At 45.1% G+C, this 15,570-nt stretch overlaps 23 non-coding genes across 23 annotated transcripts; 12 read left to right on the top strand and 11 right to left on the bottom strand.

Annotated features, from left to right (window-relative positions):
• Positions 1-227: 227 nt before the first annotated feature.
• On the top strand, positions 228-346 carry LOC134621890 (5S ribosomal RNA). The gene has a single exon (XR_010092605.1). It is a non-coding gene; the product is annotated as a 5S ribosomal RNA (ribosomal RNA).
• Positions 347-1,020: 674 nt separating this feature from the next.
• Positions 1,021-1,139, bottom strand: LOC134621538 (5S ribosomal RNA). The gene has a single exon (XR_010092292.1). It is a non-coding gene; the product is annotated as a 5S ribosomal RNA (ribosomal RNA).
• Positions 1,140-1,496: 357 nt separating this feature from the next.
• On the top strand, positions 1,497-1,615 carry LOC134621889 (5S ribosomal RNA). Its single transcript, XR_010092604.1, has one exon. It is a non-coding gene; the product is annotated as a 5S ribosomal RNA (ribosomal RNA).
• Positions 1,616-2,289: 674 nt separating this feature from the next.
• On the bottom strand, positions 2,290-2,408 carry LOC134621672 (5S ribosomal RNA). The gene has a single exon (XR_010092420.1). It is a non-coding gene; the product is annotated as a 5S ribosomal RNA (ribosomal RNA).
• Positions 2,409-2,765: 357 nt separating this feature from the next.
• On the top strand, positions 2,766-2,884 carry LOC134622113 (5S ribosomal RNA). Its single transcript, XR_010092816.1, has one exon. It is a non-coding gene; the product is annotated as a 5S ribosomal RNA (ribosomal RNA).
• A 673-nt stretch (positions 2,885-3,557) lies between these two features.
• On the bottom strand, positions 3,558-3,676 carry LOC134621611 (5S ribosomal RNA). The gene has a single exon (XR_010092362.1). It is a non-coding gene; the product is annotated as a 5S ribosomal RNA (ribosomal RNA).
• A 357-nt stretch (positions 3,677-4,033) lies between these two features.
• LOC134621888 (5S ribosomal RNA) lies at positions 4,034-4,152 on the top strand. Its single transcript, XR_010092603.1, has one exon. It is a non-coding gene; the product is annotated as a 5S ribosomal RNA (ribosomal RNA).
• Positions 4,153-4,826: 674 nt separating this feature from the next.
• On the bottom strand, positions 4,827-4,945 carry LOC134622267 (5S ribosomal RNA). The gene has a single exon (XR_010092962.1). It is a non-coding gene; the product is annotated as a 5S ribosomal RNA (ribosomal RNA).
• A 357-nt stretch (positions 4,946-5,302) lies between these two features.
• Positions 5,303-5,421, top strand: LOC134621887 (5S ribosomal RNA). Its single transcript, XR_010092602.1, has one exon. It is a non-coding gene; the product is annotated as a 5S ribosomal RNA (ribosomal RNA).
• A 674-nt stretch (positions 5,422-6,095) lies between these two features.
• Positions 6,096-6,214, bottom strand: LOC134622266 (5S ribosomal RNA). Its single transcript, XR_010092961.1, has one exon. It is a non-coding gene; the product is annotated as a 5S ribosomal RNA (ribosomal RNA).
• A 357-nt stretch (positions 6,215-6,571) lies between these two features.
• On the top strand, positions 6,572-6,690 carry LOC134621886 (5S ribosomal RNA). Its single transcript, XR_010092601.1, has one exon. It is a non-coding gene; the product is annotated as a 5S ribosomal RNA (ribosomal RNA).
• Positions 6,691-7,364: 674 nt separating this feature from the next.
• On the bottom strand, positions 7,365-7,483 carry LOC134622265 (5S ribosomal RNA). The gene has a single exon (XR_010092960.1). It is a non-coding gene; the product is annotated as a 5S ribosomal RNA (ribosomal RNA).
• A 357-nt stretch (positions 7,484-7,840) lies between these two features.
• LOC134621885 (5S ribosomal RNA) lies at positions 7,841-7,959 on the top strand. Its single transcript, XR_010092600.1, has one exon. It is a non-coding gene; the product is annotated as a 5S ribosomal RNA (ribosomal RNA).
• Positions 7,960-8,807: 848 nt separating this feature from the next.
• On the bottom strand, positions 8,808-8,926 carry LOC134622264 (5S ribosomal RNA). Its single transcript, XR_010092959.1, has one exon. It is a non-coding gene; the product is annotated as a 5S ribosomal RNA (ribosomal RNA).
• A 357-nt stretch (positions 8,927-9,283) lies between these two features.
• Positions 9,284-9,402, top strand: LOC134621534 (5S ribosomal RNA). Its single transcript, XR_010092288.1, has one exon. It is a non-coding gene; the product is annotated as a 5S ribosomal RNA (ribosomal RNA).
• Positions 9,403-10,250: 848 nt separating this feature from the next.
• On the bottom strand, positions 10,251-10,374 carry LOC134621748 (5S ribosomal RNA). Its single transcript, XR_010092492.1, has one exon. It is a non-coding gene; the product is annotated as a 5S ribosomal RNA (ribosomal RNA).
• Positions 10,375-10,731: 357 nt separating this feature from the next.
• On the top strand, positions 10,732-10,850 carry LOC134621884 (5S ribosomal RNA). The gene has a single exon (XR_010092599.1). It is a non-coding gene; the product is annotated as a 5S ribosomal RNA (ribosomal RNA).
• Positions 10,851-11,698: 848 nt separating this feature from the next.
• On the bottom strand, positions 11,699-11,817 carry LOC134622263 (5S ribosomal RNA). Its single transcript, XR_010092958.1, has one exon. It is a non-coding gene; the product is annotated as a 5S ribosomal RNA (ribosomal RNA).
• Positions 11,818-12,174: 357 nt separating this feature from the next.
• On the top strand, positions 12,175-12,293 carry LOC134621882 (5S ribosomal RNA). The gene has a single exon (XR_010092597.1). It is a non-coding gene; the product is annotated as a 5S ribosomal RNA (ribosomal RNA).
• A 674-nt stretch (positions 12,294-12,967) lies between these two features.
• Positions 12,968-13,086, bottom strand: LOC134622262 (5S ribosomal RNA). The gene has a single exon (XR_010092957.1). It is a non-coding gene; the product is annotated as a 5S ribosomal RNA (ribosomal RNA).
• Positions 13,087-13,443: 357 nt separating this feature from the next.
• Positions 13,444-13,562, top strand: LOC134621881 (5S ribosomal RNA). The gene has a single exon (XR_010092596.1). It is a non-coding gene; the product is annotated as a 5S ribosomal RNA (ribosomal RNA).
• An 848-nt stretch (positions 13,563-14,410) lies between these two features.
• On the bottom strand, positions 14,411-14,529 carry LOC134622261 (5S ribosomal RNA). The gene has a single exon (XR_010092956.1). It is a non-coding gene; the product is annotated as a 5S ribosomal RNA (ribosomal RNA).
• A 357-nt stretch (positions 14,530-14,886) lies between these two features.
• LOC134621533 (5S ribosomal RNA) lies at positions 14,887-15,005 on the top strand. Its single transcript, XR_010092287.1, has one exon. It is a non-coding gene; the product is annotated as a 5S ribosomal RNA (ribosomal RNA).
• The last annotated feature ends 565 nt before the right edge of the window (positions 15,006-15,570 follow it).

Raw genomic sequence — 15,570 nt, 5'->3', positions numbered from 1 at the left:
CACTGTGTGCTCGCTGTCACTTTAACACTGTGCTGTGAGAACCTAACATGTGTTATTATCGTGATGTTACTGCGGGAAAAGCATTTTTGCAGCTCAATGTTGAAGCTGCAGTTAACAACAAAGGTTTGCATGTTCTCGCTGTAACACATGAAGTTTAGCACAATACTATAGTTTAAACGCTGTGACATTTGCAGCCTATAAAAGGTCTTTTATAGCGGGCTTCACTCGCTTACGGCCATACCACCCTGAACACGCCCGATCTCGTCTGATCTCGGAAGCTAAGCAGGGTCGGGCCTGGTCAGTACTTGGATGGGAGACCGCCTGGGAATACCAGGTGCTGTAAGCTTTTGCACTTCAACACACAAACGGCAGAGGGCGCTGCTGCTCACTCAGTGGAGGCAGCTTCAGGAAAGGCTTCGTGACAACGCTCCTGATTGCCTTTCGCTTTTGTGTAAAACAAAAAAACAACAAGAACGAAATATTTAGGAAATGCACAAACTTATTTATTCCGTAAATGCAGAAAATGTCTATGGCTAGTCCGTCTGGGCTCAGTAGTGAGGAACTTGTTAACCTTGTAGTGTGCAGCAGGCACAGTGTCCACCTGACACCCATGAGCAACGAGTTTTAATTCTTATTGGCTGCTGGCTGCGGTCCTCGACAACGGGGTTCATGTCGATACTGTAACCCATTTTGTTGTGATTTAAAAAACAATTTAGAGTGAAGGATATTGATTGGTTTCTATTTTTTTTAATACCTGCACATGACAGCACAGCTGTAATGCATACTCAATGCTGCAAACTTCACGTCATAAACATTTGTGAGTGTGTGCACAAAAACATCTACAGGTGCTCTGTGCATGTACAGTGATATTGATATAACGCTTGAAGATTTTGACATTACTACATCAGTGGGAGAGCTCTTTGCGCAAGACTCACTAACCATCCTATTAGAAAATGAGCTAAAAGAGTGCCTCAGATTCGTTTCAATATTTAAACTGTCATTTGCGTGTTGAAGTGCAAAAGCTTACAGCACCCGGTATTCCCAGGCGGTCACCCATCCAAGTACTGACCAGGCCCGGCCCTGCTTGGCTGCCGAGATCAGACGAGATCGGGGGTGTTCAGGGCGGTATGGCCGTAAGCGAGGGAACGCTTCAGAAACAGCCTTTTTATACATGCTGTGATGACACAGTCATGCTTACGTTTTCATGTTCTGTATACAAGCTGAATTCTCCAAACCGCAAAAATGTTGGACTTCCAAATGGTCCTAACACACTGTGTGCTCGCTGTCACTTTAACACTGTGCTGTGAGAACCTAACATGTGTTATTATCGTGATGTTACTGCGGGAAAAGCATTTTTGCAGCTCAATGTTGAAGCTGCAGTTAACAACAAAGGTTTGCATGTTCTCGCTGTAACACATGAAGTTTAGCACAATACTATAGTTTAAACGCTGTGACATTTGCAGCCTATAAAAGGTCTTTTATAGCGGGCTTCACTCGCTTACGGCCATACCACCCTGAACACGCCCGATCTCGTCTGATCTCGGAAGCTAAGCAGGGTCGGGCCTGGTCAGTACTTGGATGGGAGACCGCCTGGGAATACCAGGTGCTGTAAGCTTTTGCACTTCAACACACAAACGGCAGAGGGCGCTGCTGCTCACTCAGTGGAGGCAGCTTCAGGAAAGGCTTCGTGACAACGCTCCTGATTGCCTTTCGCTTTTGTGTAAAACAAAAAAACAACAAGAACGAAATATTTAGGAAATGCACAAACTTATTTATTCCGTAAATGCAGAAAATGTCTATGGCTAGTCCGTCTGGGCTCAGTAGTGAGGAACTTGTTAACCTTGTAGTGTGCAGCAGGCACAGTGTCCACCTGACACCCATGAGCAACGAGTTTTAATTCTTATTGGCTGCTGGCTGCGGTCCTCGACAACGGGGTTCATGTCGATACTGTAACCCATTTTGTTGTGATTTAAAAAACAATTTAGAGTGAAGGATATTGATTGGTTTCTATTTTTTTTAATACCTGCACATGACAGCACAGCTGTAATGCATACTCAATGCTGCAAACTTCACGTCATAAACATTTGTGAGTGTGTGCACAAAAACATCTACAGGTGCTCTGTGCATGTACAGTGATATTGATATAACGCTTGAAGATTTTGACATTACTACATCAGTGGGAGAGCTCTTTGCGCAAGACTCACTAACCATCCTATTAGAAAATGAGCTAAAAGAGTGCCTCAGATTCGTTTCAATATTTAAACTGTCATTTGCGTGTTGAAGTGCAAAAGCTTACAGCACCCGCTATTCCCAGGCGGTCACCCATCCAAGTACTGACCAGGCCCGGCCCTGCTTGGCTGCCGAGATCAGACGAGATCGGGCGTGTTCAGGGCGGTATGGCCGTAAGCGAGGGAACGCTTCAGAAACAGCCTTTTTATACATGCTGTGATGACACAGTCATGCTTACGTTTTCATGTTCTGTATACAAGCTGAATTCTCCAAACCGCAAAAATGTTGGACTTCCAAATGGTCCTAACACACTGTGTGCTCGCTGTCACTTTAACACTGTGCTGTGAGAACCTAACATGTGTTATTATCGTGATGTTACTGCGGGAAAAGCATTTTTGCAGCTCAATGTTGAAGCTGCAGTTAACAACAAAGGTTTGCATGTTCTCGCTGTAACACATGAAGTTTAGCACAATACTATAGTTTAAACGCTGTGACATTTGCAGCCTATAAAAGGTCTTTTATAGCAGGCTTCACTCGCTTACGGCCATACCACCCTGAACACGCCCGATCTCGTCTGATCTCGGAAGCTAAGCAGGGTCGGACCTGGTCAGTACTTGGATGGGAGACCGCCTGGGAATACCAGGTGCTGTAAGCTTTTGCACTTCAACACACAAACGGCAGAGGGCGCTGCTGCTCACTCAGTGGAGGCAGCTTCAGGAAAGGCTTCGTGACAACGCTCCTGATTGCCTTTCGCTTTTGTGTAAAACAAAAAAACAACAAGAACGAAATATTTAGGAAATGCACAAACTTATTTATTCCGTAAATGCAGAAAATGTCTATGGCTAGTCCGTCTGGGCTCAGTAGTGAGGAATTTGTTAACCCCTTTGGTGCAGCAGGCACAGTGTCCACCTGACACCCATGAGCAACGAGTTTTAATTCTTATTGGCTGCTGGCTGCGGTCCTCGACAACGGGGTTCATGTCGATACTGTAACCCATTTTGTTGTGATTTAAAAAACAATTTAGAGTGAAGGATATTGATTGGTTTCTATTTTTTTTAATACCTGCACATGACAGCACAGCTGTAATGCATACTCAATGCTGCAAACTTCACGTCATAAACATTTGTGAGTGTGTGCACAAAAACATCTACAGGTGCTCTGTGCATGTACAGTGATATTGATATAACGCTTGAAGATTTTGACATTACTACATCAGTGGGAGAGCTCTTTGCGCAAGACTCACTAACCATCCTATTAGAAAATGAGCTAAAAGAGTGCCTCAGATTCGTTTCAATATTTAAACTGTCATTTGCGTGTTGAAGTGCAAAAGCTTACAGCACCCGGTATTCCCAGGCGGTCACCCATCCAAGTACTGACCAGGCCCGTCCCTGCTTGGCTGCCGAGATCAGACGAGATCGGGGGTGTTCAGGGCGGTATGGCCGTAAGCGAGGGAACGCTTCAGAAACAGCCTTTTTATACATGCTGTGATGACACAGTCATGCTTACGTTTTCATGTTCTGTATACAAGCTGAATTCTCCAAACCGCAAAAATGTTGGACTTCCAAATGGTCCTAACACACTGTGTGCTCGCTGTCACTTTAACACTGTGCTGTGAGAACCTAACATGTGTTATTATCGTGATGTTACTGCGGGAAAAGCATTTTTGCAGCTCAATGTTGAAGCTGCAGTTAACAACAAAGGTTTGCATGTTCTCGCTGTAACACATGAAGTTTAGCACAATACTATAGTTTAAACGCTGTGACATTTGCAGCCTATAAAAGGTCTTTTATAGCGGGCTTCACTCGCTTACGGCCATACCACCCTGAACACGCCCGATCTCGTCTGATCTCGGAAGCTAAGCAGGGTCGGGCCTGGTCAGTACTTGGATGGGAGACCGCCTGGGAATACCAGGTGCTGTAAGCTTTTGCACTTCAACACACAAACGGCAGAGGGCGCTGCTGCTCACTCAGTGGAGGCAGCTTCAGGAAAGGCTTCGTGACAACGCTCCTGATTGCCTTTCGCTTTTGTGTAAAACAAAAAAACAACAAGAACGAAATATTTAGGAAATGCACAAACTTATTTATTCCGTAAATGCAGAAAATGTCTATGGCTAGTCCGTCTGGGCTCAGTAGTGAGGAACTTGTTAACCTTGTAGTGTGCAGCAGGCACAGTGTCCACCTGACACCCATGAGCAACGAGTTTTAATTCTTATTGGCTGCTGGCTGCGGTCCTCGACAACGGGGTTCATGTAGATACTGTAACCCATTTTGTTGTGATTTAAAAAACAATTTAGAGTGAAGGATATTGATTGGTTTCTATTTTTTTTAATACCTGCACATGACAGCACAGCTGTAATGCATACTCAATGCTGCAAACTTCACGTCATAAACATTTGTGAGTGTGTGCACAAAAACATCTACAGGTGCTCTGTGCATGTACAGTGATATTGATATAACGCTTGAAGATTTTGACATTACTACATCAGTGGGAGAGCTCTTTGCGCAAGACTCACTAACCATCCTATTAGAAAATGAGCTAAAAGAGTGCCTCAGATTCGTTTCAATATTTAAACTGTCATTTGCGTGTTGAAGTGCAAAAGCTTACAGCACCCGGTATTCCCAGGCGGTCACCCATCCAAGTACTGACCAGGCCCGGCCCTGCTTGGCTGCCGAGATCAGACGAGATCGGGCGTGTTCAGGGCGGTATGGCCGTAAGCGAGGGAACGCTTCAGAAACAGCCTTTTTATACATGCTGTGATGACACAGTCATGCTTACGTTTTCATGTTCTGTATACAAGCTGAATTCTCCAAACCGCAAAAATGTTGGACTTCCAAATGGTCCTAACACACTGTGTGCTCGCTGTCACTTTAACACTGTGCTGTGAGAACCTAACATGTGTTATTATCGTGATGTTACTGCGGGAAAAGCATTTTTGCAGCTCAATGTTGAAGCTGCAGTTAACAACAAAGGTTTGCATGTTCTCGCTGTAACACATGAAGTTTAGCACAATACTATAGTTTAAACGCTGTGACATTTGCAGCCTATAAAAGGTCTTTTATAGCAGGCTTCACTCGCTTACGGCCATACCACCCTGAACACGCCCGATCTCGTCTGATCTCGGAAGCTAAGCAGGGTCGGGCCTGGTCAGTACTTGGATGGGAGACCGCCTGGGAATACCAGGTGCTGTAAGCTTTTGCACTTCAACACACAAACGGCAGAGGGCGCTGCTGCTCACTCAGTGGAGGCAGCTTCAGGAAAGGCTTCGTGACAACGCTCCTGATTGCCTTTCGCTTTTGTGTAACACAAAAAAACAACAAGAACGAAATATTTAGGAAATGCACAAACTTATTTATTCCGTAAATGCAGAAAATGTCTATGGCTAGTCCGTCTGGGCTCAGTAGTGAGGAACTTGTTAACCTTGTAGTGTGCAGCAGGCACAGTGTCCACCTGACACCCATGAGCAACGAGTTTTAATTCTTATTGGCTGCTGGCTGCGGTCCTCGACAACGGGGTTCATGTCGATACTGTAACCCATTTTGTTGTGATTTAAAAAACAATTTAGAGTGAAGGATATTGATTGGTTTCTATTTTTTTTAATACCTGCACATGACAGCACAGCTGTAATGCATACTCAATGCTGCAAACTTCACGTCATAAACATTTGTGAGTGTGTGCACAAAAACATCTACAGGTGCTCTGTGCATGTACAGTGATATTGATATAACGCTTGAAGATTTTGACATTACTACATCAGTGGGAGAGCTCTTTGCGCAAGACTCACTAACCATCCTATTAGAAAATGAGCTAAAAGAGTGCCTCAGATTCGTTTCAATATTTAAACTGTCATTTGCGTGTTGAAGTGCAAAAGCTTACAGCACCCGGTATTCCCAGGCGGTCACCCATCCAAGTACTGACCAGGCCCGGCCCTGCTTGGCTGCCGAGATCAGACGAGATCGGGCGTGTTCAGGGCGGTATGGCCGTAAGCGAGGGAACGCTTCAGAAACAGCCTTTTTATACATGCTGTGATGACACAGTCATGCTTACGTTTTCATGTTCTGTATACAAGCTGAATTCTCCAAACCGCAAAAATGTTGGACTTCCAAATGGTCCTAACACACTGTGTGCTCGCTGTCACTTTAACACTGTGCTGTGAGAACCTAACATGTGTTATTATCGTGATGTTACTGCGGGAAAAGCATTTTTGCAGCTCAATGTTGAAGCTGCAGTTAACAACAAAGGTTTGCATGTTCTCGCTGTAACACATGAAGTTTAGCACAATACTATAGTTTAAACGCTGTGACATTTGCAGCCTATAAAAGGTCTTTTATAGCAGGCTTCACTCGCTTACGGCCATACCACCCTGAACACGCCCGATCTCGTCTGATCTCGGAAGCTAAGCAGGGTCGGGCCTGGTCAGTACTTGGATGGGAGACCGCCTGGGAATACCAGGTGCTGTAAGCTTTTGCACTTCAACACACAAACGGCAGAGGGCGCTGCTGCTCACTCAGTGGAGGCAGCTTCAGGAAAGGCTTCGTGACAACGCTCCTGATTGCCTTTCGCTTTTGTGTAAAACAAAAAAACAACAAGAACGAAATATTTAGGAAATGCACAAACTTATTTATTCCGTAAATGCAGAAAATGTCTATGGCTAGTCCGTCTGGGCTCAGTAGTGAGGAATTTGTTAACCTTGTTGTGTGCAGCAGGCACAGTGTCCACCTGACACCCATGAGCAACGAGTTTTAATTCTTATTGGCTGCTGGCTGCGGTCCTCGACAACGGGGTTCATGTCGATACTGTAACCCATTTTGTTGTGATTTAAAAAACAATTTAGAGTGAAGGATATTGATTGGTTTCTATTTTTTTTAATACCTGCACATGACAGCACAGCTGTAATGCATACTCAATGCTGCAAACTTCACGTCATAAACATTTGTGAGTGTGTGCACAAAAACATCTACAGGTGCTCTGTGCATGTACAGTGATATTGATATAACGCTTGAAGATTTTGACATTACTACATCAGTGGGAGAGCTCTTTGCGCAAGACTCACTAACCATCCTATTAGAAAATGAGCTAAAAGAGTGCCTCAGATTCGTTTCAATATTTAAACTGTCATTTGCGTGTTGAAGTGCAAAAGCTTACAGCACCCGGTATTCCCAGGCGGTCACCCATCCAAGTACTGACCAGGCCCGGCCCTGCTTGGCTGCCGAGATCAGACGAGATCGGGCGTGTTCAGGGCGGTATGGCCGTAAGCGATGGAACGCTTCAGAAACAGCCTTTTTATACATGCTGTGATGACACAGTCATGCTTACGTTTTCATGTTCTGTATACAAGCTGAATTCTCCAAACCGCAAAAATGTTGGACTTCCAAATGGTCCTAACACACTGTGTGCTCGCTGTCACTTTAACACTGTGCTGTGAGAACCTAACATGTGTTATTATCGTGATGTTACTGCGGGAAAAGCATTTTTGCAGCTCAATGTTGAAGCTGCAGTTAACAACAAAGGTTTGCATGTTCTCGCTGTAACACATGAAGTTTAGCACAATACTATAGTTTAAACGCTGTGACATTTGCAGCCTATAAAAGGTCTTTTATAGCGGGCTTCACTCGCTTACGGCCATACCACCCTGAACACGCCCGATCTCGTCTGATCTCGGAAGCTAAGCAGGGTCGGGCCTGGTCAGTACTTGGATGGGAGACCGCCTGGGAATACCAGGTGCTGTAAGCTTTTGCACTTCAACACACAAACGGCAGAGGGCGCTGCTGCTCACTCAGTGGAGGCAGCTTCAGGAAAGGCTTCGTGACAACGCTCCTGATTGCCTTTCGCTTTTGTGTAAAACAAAAAAACAACAAGAACGAAATATTTAGGAAATGCACAAACTTATTTATTCCGTAAATGCAGAAAATGTCTATGGCTAGTCCGTCTGGGCTCAGTAGTGAGGAACTTGTTAACCTTGTAGTGTGCAGCAGGCACAGTGTCCACCTGACACCCATGAGCAACGAGTTTTAATTCTTATTGGCTGCTGGCTGCGGTCCCGAAGAATACTGCGTAAATGCGCATCAATGTGATACCCTGAGCAGGGAACACGATATCATGGAGTTTCTAACATGGAGCAAGGTGAAGGTGATGCTACTATCCAGGACAACCCCTGCTTAGCTTCAGAGGTCAGATGAGCTCAGGCGTGGTATGGCTGTAAGTGAGAGGCTTCCTCGACAACGGGGTTCATGTAGATACTGTAACCCATTTTGTTGTGATTTAAAAAACAATTTAGAGTGAAGGATATTGATTGGTTTCTATTTTTTTTAATACCTGCACATGACAGCACAGCTGTAATGCATACTCAATGCTGCAAACTTCACGTCATAAACATTTGTGAGTGTGTGCACAAAAACATCTACAGGTGCTCTGTGCATGTACAGTGATATTGATATAACGCTTGAAGATTTTGACATTACTACATCAGTGGGAGAGCTCTTTGCGCAAGACTCACTAACCATCCTATTAGAAAATGAGCTAAAAGAGTGCCTCAGATTCGTTTCAATATTTAAACTGTCATTTGCGTGTTGAAGTGCAAAAGCTTACAGCACCCGGTATTCCCAGGCGGTCACCCATCCAAGTACTGACCAGGCCCGGCCCTGCTTGGCTGCCGAGATCAGACGAGATCGGGCGTGTTCAGGGCGGTATGGCCGTAAGCGAGGGAACGCTTCAGAAACAGCCTTTTTATACATGCTGTGATGACACAGTCATGCTTACGTTTTCATGTTCTGTATACAAGCTGAATTCTCCAAACCGCAAAAATGTTGGACTTCCAAATGGTCCTAACACACTGTGTGCTCACTGTCACTTTAACACTGTGCTGTGAGAACCTAACATGTGTTATTATCGTGATGTTACTGCGGGAAAAGCATTTTTGCAGCTCAATGTTGAAGCTGCAGTTAACAACAAAGGTTTGCATGTTCTCGCTGTAACACATGAAGTTTAGCACAATACTATAGTTTAAACGCTGTGACATTTGCAGCCTATAAAAGGTCTTTTATAGCGGGCTTCACTCGCTTACGGCCATACCACCCTGAACACGCCCGATCTCGTCTGATCTCGGAAGCTAAGCAGGGTCGGGCCTGGTCAGTAATTGGATGGGAGACCGCCTGGGAATACCAGGTGCTGTAGGCTTTTGCACTTCAACACACAAACGGCAGAGGGCGCTGCTGCTCACTCAGTGGAGGCAGCTTCAGGAAAGGCTTCGTGACAACGCTCCTGATTGCCTTTCGCTTTTGTGTAAAACAAAAAAACAACAAGAACGAAATATTTAGGAAATGCACAAACTTATTTATTCCGTAAATGCAGAAAATGTCTATGGCTAGTCCGTCTGGGCTCAGTAGTGAGGAACTTGTTATCCTTGTAGTGTGCAGCAGGCACAGTGTCCACCTGACACCCATGAGCAACGAGTTTTAATTCTTATTGGCTGCTGGCTGCGGTCCCGAAGAATACTGCGTAAATGCGCATCAATGTGATACCCTGAGCAGGGAACACGATATCATGGAGTTTCTAACATGGAGCAAGGTGAAGGTGATGCTACTATCCAGGACAGCCCCTGCTTAGCTTCAGAGGTCAGATGAGCTCAGGCGTGGTATGGCCGTAAGTGAGAGGCTTCCTCGACAACGGGGTTCATGTAGATACTGTAACCCATTTTGTTGTGATTTAAAAAACAATTTAGAGTGAAGGATATTGATTGGTTTCTATTTTTTTTAATACCTGCACATGACAGCACAGCTGTAATGCATACTCAATGCTGCAAACTTCACGTCATAAACATTTGTGAGTGTGTGCACAAAAACATCTACAGGTGCTCTGTGCATGTACAGTGATATTGATATAACGCTTGAAGATTTTGACATTACTACATCAGTGGGAGAGCTCTTTGCGCAAGACTCACTAACCATCCTATTAGAAAATGAGCTAAAAGAGTGCCTCAGATTCGTTTCAATATTTAAACTGTCATTTGCGTGTTGAAGTGCAAAAGCTTACAGCACCCGGTATTCCCAGGCGGTCACCCATCCAAGTACTGACCAGGCCCGGCCCTGCCCTGCTTGGCTGCCGAGATCAGACGAGATCGGGCGTGTTCAGGGCGGTATGGCCGTAAGCGATGGAACGCTTCAGAAACAGCCTTTTTATACATGCTGTGATGACACAGTCATGCTTACGTTTTCATGTTCTGTATACAAGCTGAATTCTCCAAACCGCAAAAATGTTGGACTTCCAAATGGTCCTAACACACTGTGTGCTCGCTGTCACTTTAACACTGTGCTGTGAGAACCTAACATGTGTTATTATCGTGATGTTACTGCGGGAAAAGCATTTTTGCAGCTCAATGTTGAAGCTGCAGTTAACAACAAAGGTTTGCATGTTCTCGCTGTAACACATGAAGTTTAGCACAATACTATAGTTTAAACGCTGTGACATTTGCAGCCTATAAAAGGTCTTTTATAGCGGGCTTCACTGGCTTACGGCCATACCACCCTGAACACGCCCGATCTCGTCTGATCTCGGAAGCTAAGCAGGGTCGGGCCTGGTCAGTACTTGGATGGGAGACCGCCTGGGAATACCAGGTGCTGTAAGCTTTTGCACTTCAACACACAAACGGCAGAGGGCGCTGCTGCTCACTCAGTGGAGGCAGCTTCAGGAAAGGCTTCGTGACAACGCTCCTGATTGCCTTTCGCTTTTGTGTAAAACAAAAAAACAACAAGAACGAAATATTTAGGAAATGCACAAACTTATTTATTCCGTAAATGCAGAAAATGTCTATGGCTAGTCCGTCTGGGCTCAGTAGTGAGGAACTTGTTAACCTTGTAGTGTGCAGCAGGCACAGTGTCCACCTGACACCCATGAGCAACGAGTTTTAATTCTTATTGGCTGCTGGCTGCGGTCCCGAAGAATACTGCGTAAATGCGCATCAATGTGATACCCTGAGCAGGGAACACGATATCATGGAGTTTCTAACATGGAGCAAGGTGAAGGTGATGCTACTATCCAGGACAGCCCCTGCTTAGCTTCAGAGGTCAGATGAGCTCAGGCGTGGTATGGCCGTAAGTGAGAGGCTTCCTCGACGACGGGGTTCATGTAGATACTGTAACCCATTTTGTTGTGATTTAAAAAACAATTTAGAGTGAAGGATATTGATTGGTTTCTATTTTTTTTAATACCTGCACATGACAGCACAGCTGTAATGCATACTCAATGCTGCAAACTTCACGTCATAAACATTTGTGAGTGTGTGCACAAAAACATCTACAGGTGCTCTGTGCATGTACAGTGATATTGATATAACGCTTGAAGATTTTGACATTACTACATCAGTGGGAGAGCTCTTTGCGCAAGACTCACTAACCATCCTATTAGAAAATGAGCTAAAAGAGTGCCTCAGATTCGTTTCAATATTTAAACTGTCATTTGCGTGTTGAAGTGCAAAAGCTTACAGCACCCGGTATTCCCAGGCGGTCACCCATCCAAGTACTGACCAGGCCCGGCCCTGCTTGGCTGCCGAGATCAGACGAGATCGGGCGTGTTCAGGGCGGTATGGCCGTAAGCGAGGGAACGCTTCAGAAACAGCCTTTTTATACATGCTGTGATGACACAGTCATGCTTACGTTTTCATGTTCTGTATACAAGCTGAATTCTCCAAACCGCAAAAATGTTGGACTTCCAAATGGTCCTAACACACTGTGTGCTCGCTGTCACTTTAACACTGTGCTGTGAGAACCTAACATGTGTTATTATCGTGATGTTACTGCGGGAAAAGCATTTTTGCAGCTCAATGTTGAAGCTGCAGTTAACAACAAAGGTTTGCATGTTCTCGCTGTAACACATGAAGTTTAGCACAATACTATAGTTTAAACGCTGTGACATTTGCAGCCTATAAAAGGTCTTTTATAGCAGGCTTCACTCGCTTACGGCCATACCACCCTGAACACGCCCGATCTCGTCTGATCTCGGAAGCTAAGCAGGGTCGGGCCTGGTCAGTACTTGGATGGGAGACCGCCTGGGAATACCAGGTGCTGTAAGCTTTTGCACTTCAACACACAAACGGCAGAGGGCGCTGCTGCTCACTCAGTGGAGGCAGCTTCAGGAAAGGCTTCGTGACAACGCTCCTGATTGCCTTTCGCTTTTGTGTAACACAAAAAAACAACAAGAACGAAATATTTAGGAAATGCACAAACTTATTTATTCCGTAAATGCAGAAAATGTCTATGGCTAGTCCGTCTGGGCTCAGTAGTGAGGAACTTGTTAACCTTGTAGTGTGCAGCAGGCACAGTGTCCACCTGACACCCATGAGCAACGAGTTTTAATTCTTATTGGCTGCTGGCTGCGGTCCTCGACAACGGGGTTCATGTCGATACTGTAACCCATTTTGTTGTGATTTAAAAAACAATTTAGAGTGAAGGATATTGATTGGTTTCTATTTTTTTTAATACCTGCACATGACAGCACAGCTGTAATGCATACTCAATGCTGCAAACTTCACGTCATAAACATTTGTGAGTGTGTGCACAAAAACATCTACAGGTGCTCTGTGCATGTACAGTGATATTGATATAACGCTTGAAGATTTTGACATTACTACATCAGTGGGAGAGCTCTTTGCGCAAGACTCACTAACCATCCTATTAGAAAATGAGCTAAAAGAGTGCCTCAGATTCGTTTCAATATTTAAACTGTCATTTGCGTGTTGAAGTGCAAAAGCTTACAGCACCCGGTATTCCCAGGCGGTCACCCATCCAAGTACTGACCAGGCCCGGCCCTGCTTGGCTGCCGAGATCAGACGAGATCGGGCGTGTTCAGGGCGGTATGGCCGTAAGCGAGGGAACGCTTCAGAAACAGCCTTTTTATACATGCTGTGATGACACAGTCATGCTTACGTTTTCATGTTCTGTATACAAGCTGAATTCTCCAAACCGCAAAAATGTTGGACTTCCAAATGGTCCTAACACACTGTGTGCTCGCTGTCACTTTAACACTGTGCTGTGAGAACCTAACATGTGTTATTATCGTGATGTTACTGCGGGAAAAGCATTTTTGCAGCTCAATGTTGAAGCTGCAGTTAACAACAAAGGTTTGCATGTTCTCGCTGTAACACATGAAGTTTAGCACAATACTATAGTTTAAACGCTGTGACATTTGCAGCCTATAAAAGGTCTTTTATAGCGGGCTTCACTCGCTTACGGCCATACCACCCTGAACACGCCCGATCTCGTCTGATCTCGGAAGCTAAGCAGGGTCGGGCCTGGTCAGTACTTGGATGGGAGACCGCCTGGGAATACCAGGTGCTGTAAGCTTTTGCACTTCAACACACAAACGGCAGAGGGCGCTGCTGCTCACTCAGTGGAGGCAGCTTCAGGAAAGGCTTCGTGACAACGCTCCTGATTGCCTTTCGCTTTTGTGTAAAACAAAAAAACAACAAGAACGAAATATTTAGGAAATGCACAAACTTATTTATTCCGTAAATGCAGAAAATGTCTATGGCTAGTCCGTCTGGGCTCAGTAGTGAGGAACTTGTTAACCTTGTAGTGTGCAGCAGGCACAGTGTCCACCTGACACCCATGAGCAACGAGTTTTAATTCTTATTGGCTGCTGGCTGCGGTCCCGAAGAATACTGCGTAAATGCGCATCAATGTGATACCCTGAGCAGGGAACACGATATCATGGAGTTTCTAACATGGAGCAAGGTGAAGGTGATGCTACTATCCAGGACAACCCCTGCTTAGCTTCAGAGGTCAGATGAGCTCAGGCGTGGTATGGCTGTAAGTGAGAGGCTTCCTCGACAACGGGGTTCATGTAGATACTGTAACCCATTTTGTTGTGATTTAAAAAACAATTTAGAGTGAAGGATATTGATTGGTTTCTATTTTTTTTAATACCTGCACATGACAGCACAGCTGTAATGCATACTCAATGCTGCAAACTTCACGTCATAAACATTTGTGAGTGTGTGCACAAAAACATCTACAGGTGCTCTGTGCATGTACAGTGATATTGATATAACGCTTGAAGATTTTGACATTACTACATCAGTGGGAGAGCTCTTTGCGCAAGACTCACTAACCATCCTATTAGAAAATGAGCTAAAAGAGTGCCTCAGATTCGTTTCAATATTTAAACTGTCATTTGCGTGTTGAAGTGCAAAAGCTTACAGCACCCGGTATTCCCAGGCGGTCACCCATCCAAGTACTGACCAGGCCCGGCCCTGCTTGGCTGCCGAGATCAGACGAGATCGGGCGTGTTCAGGGCGGTATGGCCGTAAGCGAGGGAACGCTTCAGAAACAGCCTTTTTATACATGCTGTGATGACACAGTCATGCTTACGTTTTCATGTTCTGTATACAAGCTGAATTCTCCAAACCGCAAAAATGTTGGACTTCCAAATGGTCCTAACACACTGTGTGCTCACTGTCACTTTAACACTGTGCTGTGAGAACCTAACATGTGTTATTATCGTGATGTTACTGCGGGAAAAGCATTTTTGCAGCTCAATGTTGAAGCTGCAGTTAACAACAAAGGTTTGCATGTTCTCGCTGTAACACATGAAGTTTAGCACAATACTATAGTTTAAACGCTGTGACATTTGCAGCCTATAAAAGGTCTTTTATAGCGGGCTTCACTCGCTTACGGCCATACCACCCTGAACACGCCCGATCTCGTCTGATCTCGGAAGCTAAGCAGGGTCGGGCCTGGTCAGTAATTGGATGGGAGACCGCCTGGGAATACCAGGTGCTGTAGGCTTTTGCACTTCAACACACAAACGGCAGAGGGCGCTGCTGCTCACTCAGTGGAGGCAGCTTCAGGAAAGGCTTCGTGACAACGCTCCTGATTGCCTTTCGCTTTTGTGTAAAACAAAAAAACAACAAGAACGAAATATTTAGGAAATGCACAAACTTATTTATTCCGTAAATGCAGAAAATGTCTATGGCTAGTCCGTCTGGGCTCAGTAGTGAGGAACTTGTTAACCTTGTAGTGTGCAGCAGGCACAGTGTCCACCTGACACCCATGAGCAACGAGTTTTAATTCTTATTGGCTGCTGGCTGCGGTCCCGAAGAATACTGCGTAAATGCGCATCAATGTGATACCCTGAGCAGGGAACACGATATCATGGAGTTTCTAACATGGAGCAAGGTGAAGGTGATGCTACTATCCAGGACAGCCCCTGCTTAGCTTCAGAGGTCAGATGAGCTGAGGCGTGGTATGGCCGTAAGTGAGAGGCTTCCTCGACAACGGGGTTCATGTAGATACTGTAACCCATTTTGTTGTGATTTAAAAAACAATTTAGAGTGAAGGATATTGATTGGTT

This window comes from Pelmatolapia mariae, linkage group LG23, assembly GCF_036321145.2.
Source record: "Pelmatolapia mariae isolate MD_Pm_ZW linkage group LG23, Pm_UMD_F_2, whole genome shotgun sequence".
Lineage (NCBI taxonomy): Eukaryota > Metazoa > Chordata > Actinopteri > Cichliformes > Cichlidae > Pelmatolapia > Pelmatolapia mariae.
This window is presented reverse-complemented; position numbering and strand designations above follow the sequence as displayed.